The 15,938-nt window shown below is 36.7% G+C and overlaps 1 long non-coding RNA gene across 4 annotated transcripts in view; it reads left to right on the top strand.

Moving 5' to 3' along the window:
• The window catches only part of LOC102159151 (uncharacterized), a 662,825-nt gene that overhangs the window by 601,910 nt on the left and 44,977 nt on the right, over nt 1-15,938 (top strand). For 2 of the 4 annotated variants that reach the window (XR_014827623.1, XR_014827627.1), the window contains exons 12-15: nt 2,332-2,436; nt 3,584-3,680; nt 4,369-4,410; nt 5,613-6,580. This is a non-coding gene — a long non-coding RNA (uncharacterized LOC102159151). Of the gene's footprint in view, nt 1-2,331; nt 2,437-3,583; nt 3,681-4,368; nt 4,415-5,612; nt 6,581-15,938 lie in introns of those variants that run through there. The other 2 variants (XR_014827618.1, XR_014827619.1) reach the window with 2 other exon arrangements.

The following is a 15,938-nucleotide window of genomic DNA, read 5'->3' as shown; positions in this document are numbered from 1 at the left end:
CTGCTGGCCTATGCCACAGCCACAGCAACATGGAATCTGAGCCACTTCTGTGACCTACAACACAGCTCAAGGAAACGACGGATCCTTAACCCACTGAGCAAGGCCAGGGATCGAACCTGTCTCCTCATGGATCCTAGTCATGTTCGTTAACTGCTGAGCCATGAACGGAACTCGAATTTATACTATATTTAAACTTAATGTAGAAAAAATTCCATTCTTTCTCTTTTCTTCAAAATATAAAAAATAATGTTATATTTTTCTTAGAATACTTGCTTATCATGTATCTCTTACAAAATTTGAAAAGATAATTTACAAGTTGCTAAAATATTAGAATTTTGTGATAGTTCTAAACCTAAATAAAGGCAAAACTTTGTCTTTACATCAGTTGTCAATAGGTAGAAATTTGAATATGGATCTTTCTGACTCAGGGTGTGAGAATTAACATATGTCTTTTCTATCAAAGGAAGTCTTGGTTACTCCATTTCATTCCTGCTTTGTCTGGGACACCCTCCACCCCCCTCTTTCCCTCTTCTCCCAGTAACAATTTGTTTCCAATTAGCCAACCGAGAAGAATGTGTGCCCTGGCCTGACCAATGGGAAGGGACAGGTATACCACCTTCACTGGAGGGGGGGGTCTTCCCTCTTTTGCGCGTGCTTTTTGGGCACTCATGCCCTTCTGTAGCACTAAAGGGCCTTGTTGAGATCTCCTCATGTTCATGTGTGTCACTTTCCAAAACTGACGATCCAAGCCAGAGTCACTTTTCCTCAACAAGGGCACATGATCTTAACCAATAAGTATGACCTGTATATCATTTGGAGATGTACTTGCCTCGTTCTTTTTGCAGTAGATACACTAACATTGTACAGTTTCCCACTGCCCCCTGTCGTCAATGTGTGGCATTTACACAGAGTTGTCCAAAGTTGGGAAATTGAACTATTATAAGAGAAGGAAAACGGTTTTATCAGATATTCTTGGACTTAATAGAGTAAAACCATGGAGTTTTAAACTTGGTTGAAAATGTCTATCATTAGTCCATGTGTTTTGCAATATATAAACACAAACTGCAATTTAGATTGTCAAATTGAAGCAACGTTTTTATATATTAAATTTCTCCTTTGCAAAACTCTACTGACAATCTGAAATTATCCTGGCATGAGGTAGAGAAATTATTTTTATTTCCCCAGAATTTAATGTATAGTTGGCCCTCAAAATCCATGGGTTTAACATCTGGGGATTCAACCAACCAAAGACTGAAAATATTTGGAGTCTCTAGTTCCATCCATGTTGCCACAAATGTCATTATTTTGATATCGCTTATATTTAGAATCTAATATACAGCACTAAATGAACTTTCCACAGAAAAGAAAATCATGGAAATGGAAAACAGACTTGTGGTTGCCAAAGGGGAGAAGAGGGAGGGATGGATTGGGAATTTGGGGTTAATAGATGCAAACCATTGCCTTTGGAATGAATTAGCAATGAGATCCTGCTGTATAGCACTGGGATCTATATCTAATCACATATGATGGAGCAAAATCATGTGAAGAAAAAGAATGTATACATGTATGTGTGACTGGGTCACCTTGCTGTACAGTAGAAAAGTAATAGAACACTGTAAACCAGCCATAATGGAAACAATAAAAATCATTATAAATGAAAAAAAGGAAAAAATATTTGGAAAAAAAAATCCCAGAAATATCCAAAAAAGCAAAACTTGAAATTTGAATTTACATTTTGTATTTACATGGATCCAGTATTACTAGAAAAAATTTTAAAAGATTTTGAGGCAGACGATTGAAGTCATTTTTCTCAAAAAATTTAGAATTTTTATCATGGAGAATGTATACATTTTAAGTTATTACTGTTTGTTATTTAAATATTAGTAAAGGTATAGAATTTTTCATTTTTTCAACCACTTAGTTATTTTTAAACGATCTTTATATCTTTTTTTTAAATAACTATTGAAGTAAATATTTATGGCTTGGATTAGCTATTGGAAAACTGGCTGTAGCATAGTGTTCAGATTGGTCCTTATAATATTTTATGGGATGTATAACACAGATTTAATGCAGTTTAACTAAATTCTCATTGACTTTTTACTAATTGTTTAATGCCAAGCACTAATACAATAGGAAAACTTGTGATAAACATACTAATTAAATTCTCATTTTCAAGAGTGAGTTATTTCTTATTCCACTTAATTTTTTCTGTGGCAGATTTTATTTTTTTACTACTCAACAGTGAAGAAACTAAAGACATAAATGTTAATAGTATAATATTCATAATCTATTTGGTACCTACATTCTCAAATTTAATTACCCTTGTCTCAGAATTGTTACGATGCAATGTGCTTAAATTGTGAGAGGAAGCTCCTGGTCGTCAACATCTGGACTCTGAATCTTCCTGCCACCTAAAAATTTTTAAGTAAGCTGGAGGTAAGTACTTTTTAGGAAAAAATGAAAATATCCCCAAATACTCTGAATTCTAACAACTCAAATGAAATAAGACAGTTATGCTGTGGCTCTAATATTTAATTAAATAAGAAATTAGTTTTTCACACTTAAAAAATGATGTATCTGTATTCCTTGTAATAAGCATATAATTTTCTTTATGCTTACGTTTATATTATAATCCTTCTGTTATTTATCTCATACAAGCATGGTTTGGATGGTGTCACTGTTGACTGCATTCCCCACTTCCCTTTCCAATCAGCCCCACAAGGACTTTTTGAATTCTAAGTTGCTTGAACACAGATGAGAAATCAGTTCAAACAAAGAGATGATATCCTGTTCCAGAAAATCCTGTTAAGCAAATGAATCTGCTGGTAGAATCTTTTTGATTTTCACATCTAAAGCCAACTGTGTCTTTTAAGCCAGCCTTTTAAAACAAGCACGCTCTCTCTGCAGAGCTAATTAATAACCCATAAATGTTAATTACATTTGCTAGGTTAATTTTCATTTAGAACTAAATTGCAGGAAAAGTTCAAATGTGATCAGTATTCTGCCATTTGAAGAGTCACTTATGGAACAAAGAGATAACTGTAAGAATCTTAGGGATTTAGCCTTCCTAAGACTTGGAGTCAATCTTGAGAATTTGATATTTACTCAGGAAAATTGCTTGCATAAGATTTGGTTCCAGCCTACTTAGTTTATCTCTTCTTTAAAGGGAGTGTTTTTATTTACTTGATAACTACTTCATAAATACTGTTTCTAGATTGTAAGGAATGTTTTAATATGTAAATTGTACAAATTATAAAAAATTACTAAAATTTTACATAATAATAAAAAATTTTATAATTACCAACATATTTATCATGCGCAAAGTTTTCCCCTTTGTAATCCTTGCCTTCCATACCACCACACCTTTAATTATAGATTGCTTTGTATTTTCTAAAATTTATGTACTCATTGACTTTATGTTTTTTACTCATAATAAAGAATCATGCCTGTTATATCCTGTATATCAATACCTCATTCTTTTTAAAACAAAATTGTATTCCATTTTATGGTTATATATCATTGTTAGTTCATCTATTCATCTGATAATAGATGAATGAATGTTATTTTTTGGTTTTTATTATAGATGCAACTGCTATGAATATCAGTATAAAGAATTTTTATGGACACATACTTTGAAGTATCTGGTTAAGCACTTAGTATTGAAATTGCTGGAACATGTGGTAAGTGTATGTTTAACTTTTTGAGAAAAATACCCAAATTTTCCAAAGTGTGCCATTTTACATTCCCACCAGATTTAATAATAGTGCTAGTTGCTCTGCATTCTAACCAATACCAGGTGTAGTAAAACTTAGCTTTTCTAATATGTGTGAAATGGTACCTCATTGCAGGTTTAATTTTTCATCTCTTGTGACTAATGGTGACAAGTATCTATTCATGTACTTGTTCTCCATCATTAAATCTTCACTGCTAAAAAATGTTCTGCTTTTGTGAATGGTATTTTAAAATTTTGATATCTGGTTGTTTGATGTTAAAATATAAAAATATGATTAATTTTTGTATATTAATTCCACATTCTACAACCTTGCTAAACTCACATATTAGTTCAAGTAGCTTTTTTAGGTAGATTTTAAAAAACAGATTATGAAAGATTTTTTATAAAAGTAAAGACAATGTCACTTTGTTTCCGATATAAATGTCTTGTATTTCTTTTTCTTACTGTGTTGTATTGACTAGAATATCTACTCTAATGTTGAATAAAAGTAGTAAGTGAAGATATCCTTAAATTGTTGCTGATTCTAAGAGGAAAACAGACAGCCTGTCACTATTCAGTATGATGTTAACTTTTTTCTTGTAACTTCTGTGTATCGGTTGAAAATTATTTTCTATTAGTTTTTTTTTTTTTTTTAGCACAAATCCTGCAACTCTCAGCAGCTCGCTGGATGATCCACTGTAGGTCTGACCCCATTATCTATTTTTTTTTTTTTTTTGTCTTTTTTTTTTTTTTTTTTTCCTATTTCTTTGGGCCGCTCCCGCGGCATATGGAGGTTCCCAGGCTAGAGGTCGAATCGGAGCTGTAGCCACTGGCCTACGCCAGAGCCACAGCAACGCAGGATCCGAGCCACGTCTGCAACCTACACCACAGCTCACGGCAACGCCGGATCGTTAACCCACTGAGCAAGGGCAGGGACCGAACCCGCAACCTCATGGTTCCTAGTCAGATTCGTTAACCACTGCGCCATGACGGGAACTCCTATTTTCTATTAGTTTGATTAGAGTTTTTACTAAGAACTGAAGTTGAAATTTGCAAATGTCTTTTTGTGTCTATTGAGATAATCATACTTTTTTATTTACTGCATCAATGTGAATTCTATTTAGTAATTTTTTGGTAATAGACTTTTTCAGAACAGTTTTAGATGTATAGAAAAATTGAGAAGCTAATAGAGATTTCCCCTATGCTTCTGCATTGAATTCCCCTTATTAAGTTTTTTATATATATGTATATATAATATGTTGTTATTAGCCAAACTTCACAATTTATTCAGATTTCCTAAAGTTTTACTTAGCGTTCTCTCTCTTCCAGAATCCTATCCAGGCTATCACTCTATATTAGTTGTCATTTTTCCCTAAGCTGTGATAGTTTTTCAGACTTTAAAAATGTTTCTGATGACCTTGACAGTTTAAAGAAGTACTCATCGTTGTAGGATGCCCCCTATATGAATTTATCTGATGTTTGCTTCATGTTGATGGGAATAATCAATAAACAATCTATAATAGGAATAGCAAATACTTTTATTTGTGCCAAACTGAGGACTGTATCCCTGAAGACATAGATTCAGGAAGCATTTGAATTGTGTTTCACTGGTCTACAAAATGAGGTGGGAGGCTTATCAAAGCAAAAACCCAGAAATTACATAACTTGTCAAGAAATGAAATTGGAGCTGACAAGAAGTAAGGATGCTTGTTAAACAAGGATGAGGTCCATAATGGTTGCATAGTTACACAGGGAGACCTTGAGATCATAAGGTTGCATGCTGGCAGCTGCTGGCAGATATTGTTTTGAGAATGGTTGGTCATGTCTTTGAGTCTTACTTGATTTGAAAATAATTTATCCCAGCCTGTGGTTTTTCTTCTCTTTATGTTGTCTTTTGCAGATCAGAAGTTTTTAATTTTAATGATGTCCAGCTTATTGATTATTTCTTTCCTGGATTGTGCTTTTGGTGTTATATCTAAAAAGTCATTGCCATACCCATGTAATTATAACCAAAAGGTACAACTGGATTTTCAGTCACTTTCAGTTTCCTGAACTACTTGTTTTGATGTAGCGGAGGTTTAAATAGCCAGAAAATTATTTATAGTTGACGTGATAATGTATCTTGTACCTATGGTTAGGTAATTAACTTTAATGAAGACTTGTGATAGAGAGGTGTTCTTATTTAGCTGGGTGGATAACTGCTCCCTACTTTGTGATTATAATGACAACAGCATCCGCAACAAATAGCATTGTACATTATTTCTGTCTGTCCATGCTTCATTTCTCCTGGCAAGAACACCCAGATTTTGCTTTGAGAATCTATCGTTTTGCCCTCACATGCCTTGGCTTGTGAGAAGTACATGCCTGAAACCAAATCACCAGGAACATTAACCGATACAACTTATTCTCAGAACAACCTTGTAAAGTAACTAGTACTCTCATTTTTTTTCTATTTTGCTGAAGAATTTACAACTGCATTTTTTAAAGTAAATGCTTTAAGAAAAGGGATGTTGGGCCCTATAATCAGAAAAAAAAAATGTGTCTAAAATTTAGACATGTTGAGTGGAATATTAAGGCATCAAGGTCAAGGTTTATTGTACCTGAAGCCCATTTTCTTATCCCCATTAGTGTTAACACTTTGAATGGTCCTCTGTTTATGGTAGGAAAATAAATCTCTGCTGTGGATAAAAGTGAGCTAGAGGAAGTGGTGTCCTCAGGACCTGTGTAAGCCTAAGTCAGGTGGCTTTTCTTTTCAAAGGCACAGAAAATCTTTGTCTTGGACTGAGAGAAGATGACCTCTTTTAAGGGTAGAGGCTGCTTTACATTTATTTCAAATAATAAAATTATCTCACCTTTAAAAGTATAAAATGTGTTTGTGTTATTTTTATTTATTTATTTATTTATTTATTTATTTTTTTGTCTTTTTGCCATTTCTCGGGCCGCTCTTGCGGCATATGGAGGTTCTCAGGCTAGGGGTCGAATCAGAGCTGTAGCCACCGGCCTATGCCAGAGCCACAGCAACGCAGGATCCGAGCCGCGTCTGCAATCTACACCACAGCTCAAGGCAACGAGCAAGGGCACTTGCTCGTTAACCCACTGAGCAAGGGCAGGGACTGAGCAAGGGCGGGGACTGAGCAAGGGCAGGGACCGAACCCGCAACCTCATGGTTCCCAGTCGGATTCGTCAACCACTGCGCCATGACGGGAACTCCTGTTTGTGTTATTTTAAAGATGAAATGTAAAACTATTTTTTAAAAACTCCCTTGAAAAATAAAAATAAAAAAGCCCTTGGAGACAGTGCTGAGAACTCCTCCTCTAGATGACCATTAATTGAGGGAACCCTCATAGTCTCAAAGGACTAGTTATTGAATTTAGATGCCCATTGGACTCATGCGGAAACTTTTATGTATGTGTGTATGTATGTATATATTTGCTTTTTTAGGGCCACACCTGTGGTATATGGAAGTTCCCAGGCTAGGGATTGAATCAAAGCTGTGGCTGCCAGCCTTCACCACAGCCACCACAATGCAAGATCCGAACCGTGTCTGCAGTCTACACCACAACTCAGGGCAATGCTGGATTCTTAACCCCTGCGTGGGGCCAGAGATCAAACCTGCGTACTTATTACTGCTGACCCACAAGGGGAATTTCTTTATGGGGAAACCTTTAAAACTACCTATGCCTTGGTCCCATATGCCGAGATTATGATTTTATTAGTCTAGGAGGCAGCTTGAACATTGAATTTAATATCTCTCCATGTGATTCTAATATGCAGCCAAAGTTGAAAACCATTGTCTGAAAGGGGTAACTCCAGAATCCTAGAAAAATTTTACTTTGCAGGAGAAATAACTAGAGGCATTTTCTCTTTCATGGAAACATTTGACAACATCAGTTTATTCCTGAAAAGCATAGTAACCTGTACTTTTCTCCTATCTCTCTGTGCTGCCTACACTGTTCTAATAAGGCAACTTGACTCACCAGCAAGCAATGTGTTTGCCCCAACAATTTACTAGTTCAAGTGGGGCTCATACAACCTACTTTTAGTTATTACATAACTTCTTATAGCTCACAGGTAGTAGAACATTTTTCTACCACTTGATCCGTGATAAATATTAATATGATAAAGGAAATATTTATTTTCTCTATATAAATAACTGATCTGTTAGACATAATATATCCTGTGATAATCCAGAAAATTATGCTGCGATTTTATATCCACTTTTCACTGAAGAAAACTTCAGATGATGAGATTTCCCTATCCTAAATTTCTTGGAAATATAACAGAATGAAGATGCTCAAAGACCACTCTGTACTATATCACATTTCTATAACAAACTAACTTTTAACTAGCTTATGATTAATTAAAGGCATTAATTGAAGACTTCTAATGCATGCAAGCATAGAGGAGAAGATTTCTTAACATTAGCTTAAGACATTTTCCCCAAGGACTCAATTAAATATCAGCCAATGAAAAACATTAATGATATTTCATGTATTTCTTTTTGTGATCATATTTTATATACTTAATATTTCAAAATCAATCGAACTTTCTTTTGAAGGAGGCAACATTTGCATTTTAAATGAAAGTCAAACCAGTTTCCCCAACCCGATTATCTTCTTACTTTTCAAGAACATGTTTTTCAAGGCTCAGCAGAAATCCAGTTTTGGTGAAAAACTCCCTGAATTCCAGCTCAGCGTCAACTTGTATGTGCTTTTGTGGTTCCACAAATATATGCCTTGCCTTTTCAAATGAGATTATAAACTTAATTTTCTGGATTATGTTTTTAAGTTTTATTAACTACACTATGCAAAGCATAGGAGTAGGCACAGAAAAAACATTCAATAAAGGGGAGGTCTCCTTTACCAAACTAATGGATCTACTTCTTTCATCATACTGCATTAGACACTAAGGGCCTAAGTCTCACTCATCTACCCCTCCAGAGTTTTGTCAAATAAAATGGATAGTCAAAAAACTGAAATTATATGCTGAAACTGATAACACTTATGACTTGAACCTAGCCAGAACCCAGATTCGGACTTGAACCCACTTGGTGGGACTCGAACCCAGCCTAAATCCAGATTGGGACTTGAATCCATGTACCAGGACTCAAACCCAGCCTAAACTGAGATTGGGATTTGAACCCCCATGTGCCAGCACTTGAACACAGCCAAAACCCAGATTGAGACTTGCACCCACAGTTTTTAAATTAGAATCACTCCCCTAGTGCCTGGACTTACTGAGGTTCTGGTTCTTTGTGCCTCAGAGCAGAAGGAATTCAGCAAGAGACTAAGTGATAGGCAAGAAATAGATTTATTAAATGAGATGCAAGCATGCTGGCAAGGAGGCTCTGCCCCAAGGATTAAGTGGGCTAGTTTTATCATCCAAGGGAAGTGGGGAGTGGAAAAGACTGCCTCTTCCTCTTTCTTCAAGTAGTAGCTAGCCTCTCTTTCATATTCCTTAAGAGAGTATTTGACCCTAGAAGGTCAAACTAGGATTGTCAAAATGGCTGTTCAAATCAGCAGAAGAGCAGTCCTTAAACTCCTGCCCTTGGTCCTAAGGTAATGACCTGAGGCATATCTCATGCTTATATTTGTGGAAGCCTGCTTCATTCTGATGGCTTTCTTGAGCAATTATTAACTTAAAGTGACAACACAAAGTTCCCTAGGTTTCCCTGTCTACCTATGGTGCCCTATTGGGACTTCTACTACTACCTATGTAACTATCCTAGTCCATCCCTCTCAATAGGATACAAAGCTGTTCAAATCTCAATGCAGATTTTTTTTTTTTTTTTTCTGGAAAGAACTGACTATTAGAACATGGCTTAGGCCTGAAGCCAGACTTGAAGTTTTTATTCCTTGCAGCCTTTATGAGAGAACAACTTGTAACAAAGACTGCCTTGATTTCTTGCTTTTAGGCAAAGAAGCTGAGAGGGTGTAGGGAAGGGAGGGAAAGAATGAGAGAAGGAAAAAGAGACAGAGAGGGAGAGACAGAGAAAAATGCTGGGCATGTATTCATTGACAAGAATAAGAAGAGAAACTGAGCATTGCCAGGTCAAAGAGAAAGACAAATTTTCTGTCACTGAGACCCTATATCCTAGAGGACCAATAAAGCAAGGCATAATAGATGGCATAATATTATCAAAGTGGCTTTTCCATTCTCCCTGTGCATAAGAGAAAAACTAGAAATGTTCAATCGTCTGCCCTTATCCAAAAGACATGCATAACCCATTAAATAAAATATAGTAATTCCTTTAGAATTATGATATCACAAAAAATACTTACAGAAGTTTTCAAAGAACCGGTTTTCAAATAGCTTAGGGAAATGATACTAAAATATGATGTGGATTAGCTATATTTTATACAGTTAAGTGTCTACATAGTAAAACTAATAAGGTTATTGTAAATCACAAAATGGAAAAATGGAGAAAAGGCTTTATAAGCAATCTAGTTTAGGGAAATTAATGTTATTTTTTAAAACTTCAGATCATGCTCTGCAGTGACAGTCTGTCCTGAGAGTAGTCCTTGAAATAAAGTGTTAGAAGTTACCAAGAAAGTAATTAAGTCAAAGAAAAGAAGTAAAGAATTAGTGAGGGAGTTCCCGTCGTGGCGCAGTGGTTAACGAATCCGACTAGGAACCATGAGGTTGCGGGTTCGATCCCTGCCCTTGCTCAGTGGGTTAACGATCCGGCGTTGCCGTGAGCTGTGGTGTAGGTTGCAGACGTGGCTCGGATCCTGCGTTGCTGTGGCTCTGGCGTAGGCTGGTGGCTACAGCTCCGATTCAACCCCTAGCCTGGGAACCTCCATATGCCACGGGAGCGGCCCAAGAAATAGCAACAACAACAACAACAACAAAAAGACAAAAGACAAAAAAAAAAAAAAAAAAAAAAGAATTAGTGAAACATCATCTCACCAAGAATTCCATCTTGGCCAAGACTTATCTCTTCTGTTGGGCTCTGATTTAATGTGAAATCTGACAGTGATCTTTCTTAAAGCCCCCGAGAATTTTAATTCAATACTGTTAAATGCCCAAGTTAATTGCCTTATCTCTGAATACATTAGAAGTTAATACAAAGTCATTTAGCTTATCATGTCAGTGTTATTTTAAGAGTATCAATTCCATCAGAAATTTTATCTCTCAGTTTAGAGACTAAGACTTCTGCGAAAGTCTTAGCCTTGAACCACCAAATCTGTTTAGTTTCTCTTCCTGTGTTCTTGGAGTCACTTGACTAATTGCTCCACATTATTTTCTTCAGGAGTATCTTACTCATCGTTGCATTTTTTTCTTTTTTCTTTCTTTTTTTTTTTTTTTTTTTTTGGTCTTTTTAGGGCCACACCTGTGGCATATGGAGGTTCCCAGGCTATGCGTCAAATGGGAGCTATAGCCCCTGGCCTATGCCACAGCCACAGACACTCAGGATCCGAGCCATGTCTGCGACCTACACCACAGCTCGTGGCAACACCAGATCCTTAACCCACTGAGCAAGGCCAGGGATTGAACCTGCATCCTCATGGATACCAGTCAGATGTTTTTCTGCTGAGCCATGAAGGGAACTCCCATTACCATTGCGTTCTTAATACCTAGCACAATATCTGCTACAAGATATTTTTTGAATCTCTATGATAAAAATAGATTGCTCCATAATATAAAATATAAGTTTTTGTCATGCTTTATATCACATTTCTTCTTCTTGTCACCTAGAAGTAAATAAACAACACTTAAAAACAAAGTAAATAATCAACATCAAGTTAAAGATGAGAGTAAATCTTTAATTAAAAAGATAACAATTTTTATTAACTTGAGGTTCCTAGAACAACTTCTCTCAGAGCAAAACAAGATATATAATAATATATATTATAATTCTATATTAATAATATGATATTGTATATTATTATATATCTCGAGTAATAATGATGATACCCGGGAACAAAATTAAGCTAAAATTCATCATTTAAGTCACCGTGCATGAAATTTACAAACTATTTTTATTTATTTATTTATTTATTTTGTCTTTTTGCTATTTTCTTGGGCCGCTCCTGCGGCATATGGAGGTTCCCAGGCTAGAGGTCCAATCGGAGCTGTAGCCACCGGCCTACGCCAGGGCCACAGCAACGCAGGATCCGAGCCGCGTCTGCAACCTACACCACAGCTCACGGCAACGCCGGATCGTTAACCCACTGAGCAAGGGCAGGGACCGAACCCGCAACCTCATGGTTCCTAGTCGGATTCGTTAACCACTGCGCCACGACGGGAACTCCTACAAACTATTTTTAAAATTTAAGTTTTTTTTTGTTTGTTTTTTTTGTTTTTTGTTTTTTTTTTTAGGGCCACACCTGCAGTAATGGAAGTTCCCAGACTAGGGGTCAAATCTGAGCTACAGCTGCCAGCCTATATCACTGCCACGGCAGCTCCAGATCCAAGCAGTATCTGCGACCACACAGCTCAGGGCAACTCTAGATCCCAGACTCACTGAACGAGGCTAGGGATCCAACTGTTACTGGAAAGATGTTTCTGGAATCTGGGTTCTTGTTGATAGAGCTGAAGAATGAACTTCACGAACACACAGGCAGCAAGCAAGCAAAAGTCTTTATTATAGGAAAGCAAATAGCTCCCAGCACAGACACTGGGAGGGGGAGGAAGCGTCCCCCCTTATTGTTCTATAGGGGTTTTATCTCTTAAAGATGGGAGTACCAGCGTGGGGTCCAGATACCAGTTATTTTACCCATTGGCCTTGCCCAGTTTATCTATATCAGGCCTTGTCCAATAGGGGTAAGTATTATGGTTCCTTTGTCCTTCTCCTCTCTGGACTGGGAGTCACCATTTCTCTCATTCCTTTTCTATCAGTTGAGGAGTGGGTTGGAGATTAATGTCCACCTGGAGGTAAAACAGATGTACTCCCTATAGTAAAAAAGGCCTGTGGGGATGTTACTCCCTAGAACCCTTAAGTCAATGACCATATCAAATATATAGAAGCCCATGTTCCCACACTAACTACCTGAATTATTATTCTGCCTCAGAACCTGCAGTCTCGTGGATACGAGTCAGATTCGTTTCCACTGCGCCACAAGGGGAACTCCCTAAGATTTAGGTTTATTATAATGAAAAACAGATAAATTTTAAATAATGGTAGTTCATTTAATAAACCAAATGCAAAGATAAAGTTTAACCTAGATTTTCCTGAAAGCAAAAGCCAAGGCAAAGTTTGTTCTTGAGAAATACATTTGAGAATTTGAGGCCAAGAAGTGGGAGTGAAATCAGGGTGGTGAAATACCCAATACAAGAATGTGTTTTTTTCCCCCTTTTATTTCTTTATTTATTTTTAATTTATTTATTTTTTTCCTGCTGTACAGCATGGGGACCAAGTTACACATACATGTATACATACTTTTTCCCCCCATTGTTGTGTTGCAATCTAAGTATCTAGACATAGTTCTCAAGCTACACAGCAGGATCTCATTGTAAATCCATTCCAAGAGCAATAGTTTGCATCTGTTAACTGCAAGCTCCTAATCCATCCCACTCCCTCCCCCTTGACAACCACAAGTCTATTCGGCAAGTCTATGATTTTCTTTTCTGTGGAAATGTTCATTTATGCTGTATATTAGATTCCAGATATAATGGCATTTGTCTTTCTCTTTCTGACTTACTTTACTCAGTATGAGAGTCTCTAGTTCCACCCATGTTGCTGCAAATGGCATTATTTTGTTCTTTTTTATGGCTGAGTAATATTCCATTGTGTATATATACCACATCTTCCTAATCCAATCATCTGCCAATGGACATTTGGGTTGTTTCCATGTCTTGCTATTGTGATTAGTGCTGCAAAAAACATGTGGGTGCATGTGTCTTTTTCAAGGAGAGTTTTGTCTGGATATGTGCCCAAGGGTGGGATTGCTGGGTCATGTGGTAGTTCTATGTATAGTTTTCTAAGGTACCTCCATTTTGTTCTCCATAGTGGTTGTATCAGCTTACATTCCCACCAACAGTGCAGGAGGGTTCCCTTTAGTCCACACCCCCTCCAGCATTTGTTATTTGTGAACTTATTAATGATGGCCATTCTGACTGGTGTGAGGTGGTACCTCATGGTAGTTTTGATTTGCATTTCTCTTATAATCAGTGATGTTGAGCATTTTTTCATATGTTTGCTGGCCATCTGGATATCTTCCTTGGAGAAATGTCTCTTCAGGTCTTTTGCCCATTTTTCCATTGGGTTGTTGGCTTTTTTGGTGTTGAGTTGTATAAGTTGCTTGTATATTCTAGAGATTAAGCCCTTGTCTGTTGCATCGTTTGAAACTATTTCTCCCATTCTGTAAGTTGTCTTTTTGTTTTCTTTTTGGTTTCTTTTGAAGTGCAAAAGCTTGTCAGTTTGATTAGGTCCCAACTGGTTTATTTTTGCTTTTATTTCTGTTGCTTTGGAAGACTGACCTGAGAAAATATTCATGAGGTTGATGTCAGAGAATGTTTTGCCTATGTTCTCTTCCAGGAGTTTGGTGGTGTATTGTTTTATATATAAGTTTTTCAGCCATTTTGAGTTTATTTTCATTCATGGTGTGAAGGTGTGTTCTAGTTTCACTGATTTGCATGCAGCTGTCCAGTTTTCCCAGAAATTCTTGCTGAAGAGACATTTTTTTTTTCCCATTTTATGCTCTTGCCTCCTTTGTCAAAAATTAATTGACCATAGGTGTCGGGGTATTTTTCTGGGTTCTCTATTCTGTTCCATTGGTCTGTCTGTCTGTTTTGATACCAGTACCACACTGTCTTGATGACTGTGGCTTTGCAATATTGCCTGAAGTCTGGGACAGTTATGCCTCCTGATTGGTTTTTGTTCCTCAGAATTGCTTTGGCAATTCTGGTTCTTTTGTGGTTCCATATAAATTTTTGGATTGTTTGTTTTAGTTCTGTGAAAAATGTCATGGGTAATTTGATAGGGATTGCACTGAATCTATAGATTGCTTTGGGTAGTATGGCCATTTTTACGATATTAATTTTTCCAATCCAGGAACATGGAATATCTTTCCATTTCTTTACATCTTCTTTAATTTCTTTTATTAAAGTTTTATAGTTCTCGGCATATAAGTCCTTTACCTCCTTGGTCAGGTGTATTCCCGGGTATTTGATTTTTTGAAGTGCAATTTTAAAAGGTATTGTATTTTTGTATTCCTTTTCTAATATTTCATTGTTAGTATACAGAAATGTGACTGACTTCTGAATGTTAATCTTATATCCTGCTACTTTGTTGATTTTGTTGATCGGTTCAAGTAGTTTTTGGGTTGAGTCCTTGGGATTTTCTATGTATAGTATCATGTCTTCTGCATACACTGACAGTTTTACCTCTTCTCTTCCTATTTGGATGCCTTTTATTTCTTTTGTTTGTCTGATTGCTGTGGCTAGGACTTCCAGTACTATGTTGAATAGCAGTGATGAGAGTGGGCATCCCTGTCTTGTTCCAGATTTGAGTGAGAAGGCTTTAAGTTTTTCTCCATTGAGTATTATATTTGCTCTGGGTTTGTCATAAGTGGCTTTGATTATGTTAAGGAATATTCCCTCTTATACCCACTTTGGCGAGAGTTCTTATCATAAATGGATGTTGGACTTTGTCAAATGCTTTTTTTGCATCTATTGAGATGATCACATGGTTTTTGACTTTTCTTTTGTTAATGTGGTGTATGATGTTGATTAATTTGTGTATGTTGAACTATCCTTGTGAACCTGGGATGAACCCCACCTGGTCATGGTGTATGATCTTTTTGATATATTGTTGGATTTGGTTGGCTAAAATTTTGTTGAGAATAAGAATGTGTTTTTAAGTTGGACACTAAAATGGTTAATTTGTTGCTTGATTTCAAAGGACCTTCCTAAATGGCTTATAAAATGTATTCCCAAAATAGCTGTTTAAGGGAGAAATGAACATAAGTTTATCAAAGGATTCCTGTGCTTCATAGGTCAAGTGTTGTCCCAGGGGCATTAAATATCTAAGATCTCAGCTTGTTTATGAGTGATTGCTAAGGATATCCCCAGGGTACAGACCAGCGGGGACATCAAAGAAGTCTCTGGGCTGGAATCACCTGTATTTGTCCCAAACTAGCCCAAGCCTATGTGAGCTGGCTGCCAGAGTAGCAGGTGGAATAAGAGGTGAGGCCACAAGGATTTAAAGTTACACGAAAAGTATAACCAGTGCAAGCATCTTCTAATTCAAGGTTGTTTTTTGTTGGTTTGTTTTTTCTTTCTC

Source organism: Sus scrofa, chromosome 14 (assembly GCF_054392235.1).
Source record: "Sus scrofa isolate SSC_HxYL_T2T_F1_AM1 chromosome 14, Sscrofa_HxYL_maternal_Yorkshire_Landrace_v2.0, whole genome shotgun sequence".
Classification (NCBI taxonomy): domain Eukaryota; kingdom Metazoa; phylum Chordata; class Mammalia; order Artiodactyla; family Suidae; genus Sus; species Sus scrofa.
Note: the sequence above shows the minus strand (reverse complement) of the source record. Positions and strands in the feature narration are given on the sequence as shown.